This window comes from Lupinus angustifolius, unplaced genomic scaffold, assembly GCF_001865875.1.
Source record: "Lupinus angustifolius cultivar Tanjil unplaced genomic scaffold, LupAngTanjil_v1.0 Scaffold_224_17, whole genome shotgun sequence".
NCBI lineage: Eukaryota > Viridiplantae > Streptophyta > Magnoliopsida > Fabales > Fabaceae > Lupinus > Lupinus angustifolius.
Window position 1 is genome coordinate 28,931 of NW_017727067.1, and position 4,286 is coordinate 33,216.

A 4,286-nucleotide genomic window follows, 5' to 3' on the forward strand; every position below is an offset into this window, starting at 1 on the left:
ACAAAAAATTTGGCTCATTGATAGTTATTGTACAAACCACATGACTTATGATCGAGAGCTCTTCAGAGAGCTTGAAAAACCTGTTACTTCTAATGTCAGAGTTGGAAATGGTGCATATATTACAACAAAAGGCAAATGAACAGTTGTAATTATAAGTTGCACAAGTTTGAAATTAATTCACGGTGTCTTATATGTTCCTGAAATTAATCAAAATTTGTTAAGTGTTCTTCTGTTGATGGAGAAAGGCTATAAGGTTTTGTTTAAAGACAAAAACTGCATGATTAAAGATTCATAAGGTAGAGATGTGTTCAAAGTTCAAATGAAAGGAAAAAGCTTTGTCTTGGATCTGATGAATGATGAACAAGTTACAGTACACAAAGAAGACATTAAAACAAAGTCTCCTACATGCATTGCCTGCCGATATCGGAAACATACAAGGCTTCTTTTTCCACAAAAAAGGGACATGGAGGCTAGAGAGAAGCTACAACTGATACACAAATGTTGGAGGACCTATGAGTATATCATCAGGTGTTGCAGAATATGAAGAAGTTGCAACTGACCAGAAAAGGATAGATGCAGTGAAGGAGGAGCACATGATGATTGAAAAAAATGAGACATGAAAGTTGATAAAGATGCCTAAACACAAGAAGGGTATAGGAGTCAAATGGACTTACATAACCAAGTTCAATCTTGACGGTTATGAGAAAAAACATATGGCAAAAGCTTGAAGTTTACAACTCTAGAGTCAAGGAGGAGTGTTGATTAGTATAACTCAGAAGCTATTATGTTTCTATTCACTAGGCAATATGTTATGTTTATATTCATTAGGCAATAAAGGTCCAATATGGTTGTTAGGAATATTTCACCCTTCTATGTTGGAGCACTTATATGACTCATTATGCTATTCATGTAGGAATTTATTTTTTCTGTATCAATTTTGTTTTTCATGTTAGTACAAATTATGTACATTATTGATGAATAAAATTAAGCATTCTACATAATATATTTTCTCTCTTTACTAAATAATCAAGACACTGGTATAAAAACGAAGTTTGGTTCTCAATCAATGTGAAATGACGTTACTTCAATACAACTTTCATTTTACTCATTTGAGAAGAGGATAGGTCCTCTCTAACTTCAAAGATTATTCTAATAATAAAGTAAAGAATGGCTTCGTCAAATTAACTAGCATTTTAGAAATTTATCACTTTCTAACGAAAATAAAGGAGTATGATGCAAATTATGAAAATGCAACAGTTAAGTTTTTGAGGGATGGAAGAGACCGGGGTCTGGACGTATGGAAATCCTCTTTTGCACTGGAATAAAAAAATAGAAATATGGTGAAATGGGAGAGAGCTGTGATATATTGGGGAGAGAGAGAAAAAGGAAAATCAAATTGAAAGAAGAAAAAAAATTGGGGGAGAGATATTGTCTAAATTTCATCCCATTAAGTGAAAGTAAAATGAAAGACTGAGATTCAGCTTAATGTAACTTTTATTGCCGTAAACAGATAAAAATTATTCTACATTTACTTTAAATCTAAAAATAACTTTTATAATAAACATGAAACTAGTGGTCATCATAATTAATAAAGTTAACATTTCATATAATTACATTTCACCATATTTTTATACAATTTATTTTTTGAAAAAAATAGTTATTAACATGTTAAAATGTTATCAATCCTTTTTATTTGATGAAGTAACGATGCAAATGCCTAAAAATCTAAGAACTAAGTTCCCTATAGAAGAGGGTCGTAGCAAGAAGGTGAAGGAATGACTTCAAGTAAGGGTGACAACTTGATGAATTTTGATTTGGATTTAAATGTCATCCATTAATTATTATAAATCTATTTAAACTATATTTTAAGTTATTCAATCTATTTATATCCAAATTTAATGAATAAATTTCAATCCATTCAATCTATCACCGACTCAATTTTCATGGATTTAGATGGATGAATATACAATCAATTTGATTATTTTTATTGGAACTAAAAATACTATTGAAGAAAATTATTATTCTAAAAACTACTATCTCCATAAAACATTTTTTAAAATCACATTTAAAAAAAAACACTTTAAAATCATTTAAAAAACACTTTCAAAAATCAAATTTTTTAAATAAAAATTGATTTTTAAACTTTTAAAAAAGATATTATTTTTCTAAGATTCTACGAGCATGTGACGTTTAAGGTTCTATGTGTAAAGTTTTTAACAAATACTTATAAAGCGTGATAATATGCACTGTGACTATAAAAATTTATACATAATCACTATATCATTCACCATTCATTTGTATTACTTTTTTGTTCACCATTCATTTGTGTTACTATTTTTAGAAGTCAATGATGATTAAATATAAACGGCGAATATTGAAGTGAAAGTGTATAAAACTCATATACTGTCAGTGTACACATTTTTTCTCATACTTATAAATGTTATATAGTTAAAAATAAACTTTTAATATCAACTACATACATATATATGTCCTATAATTTATATTAATTCAATAAAATATTAAAAGTGAGAGTTAGAATCATGGGTGAATTGGTTCAATTTAATTTTCTTAAATATTAAATGAAATTGCAAGCAAAAAATATTATTTTTTGAATTTTTGTTTTTTAAATACAGATATCAAGGAACCTCACAGCACCATGGGATTCTGTTTCTACAAGGATCTTTCTATAACCACGCTGAATCTCAATTCTTACCATGAAAAATCCCCCACATCTCTGAACGCATAATAGAACCGAGACTAAGCTTACACAGTACGCTAAAATAAAGAGTGAATACTCACTTTAGAACTTAATATTTTTTTGCATATGGCAATTTGATCCGCAAAGAAATATAATAAAGAATGAATACTCAATTTAGAACTTAATGTTTTTTTTGCATATCACACTGAAGAAATAAAAATCCAAATTAAGATTCAATCACATTATATGTAAAGAGTCTACATTTTGATCCACTTTAGATTTTAAAGAGTGAAATACAACAGGTGAAAATTTTGAACAACCTAAACATAGGTATTTTACTCAAAAATAGAAAGTTCAGATACAATCTCCAACAAAGCCACCACTAGTCGCAGAATCCAATTGTGTGGAGAACAATCCATCCGAATTCCAATCACGCGCATGGGGTTTCTATTTGATACTAACAACATTACCACTATCACGAATCAACTAAACATCAGACACAAACGTCCAGAGTTTCCCCACTACTTTCGATATCTGTCTTTTATACCAAAAGAAGACGCAGGATTGTCCAAAAAAGTGAAGACAACACGTGGTGCTTTAATTTTACCAATAAACTATTTATTAGTATGAGTATTTAGATTTAGATATTATAATTTGCAGTCGAATATATTTGATTGTGACCGCTTATAATTCTCTTTGTAGGTGAAGTATATAATTAGGGTGTAATTATTGAAATAAATTTATCATTGTTTAGAATGAAATATGTAATGCAATCATGAAATGTTTATTAGCTTCATTCTTATTTTTTGTAATAATGATTGCAGAAATTAGTAGATATGATAAACCGAGTAATGATTTTTCTTTGATATAATGAAATCGGGAAACAATTATATTTTTAGAGTGTTATTGTTGAATATTGAAGTCGAATATCCTATTATAGTGAACGTTAAAATTACTATATTTATTTGGGAATAATATAAGAAGTAAATATGCAACATGTATATAATTACTATATTTACAAAAAATATTAGGATAAGATAATAAGAAAACAATAATTTTGAAGCAATGATGTCGGTGGTGAAAATAATATGACATTATTCTTAACACTACTACACCTTATGAAAAAATAACTTTAGGATTGAAAAACAAATAATGTGTCTTATGTACAGTACAAAGGACAACTTGACGAACATGTGACTCTTAATAAAAATTTGACTATTGATAATTATTAGATTGTTCCTTACAATTATTAGTTGTTGAAGTATGATTGTGGCATAAATGTCAAATAATGTAATAGCATCAAGAACATAAACTTGAAAAAATAAAATATTTTTTAAAAATATTATTCTTTGTGAAATCATTATATCATTTGAATTATATAAAAAATATTATATAAAAAATTGGGCTTAAATATTATATAAATATTTTTAGGGCTATGAATAAAACCTAAAGTTAGAATAAAATTATATAAAAAATATTTTCATATTAATATTACATTGTGTCCTTTGAATTATAAGCTTAAGTTGAATAATTTTTTAAATAGATTTCTTTGTTGGAGAAATTACTCTCCATCCGAAATCCATAGAGT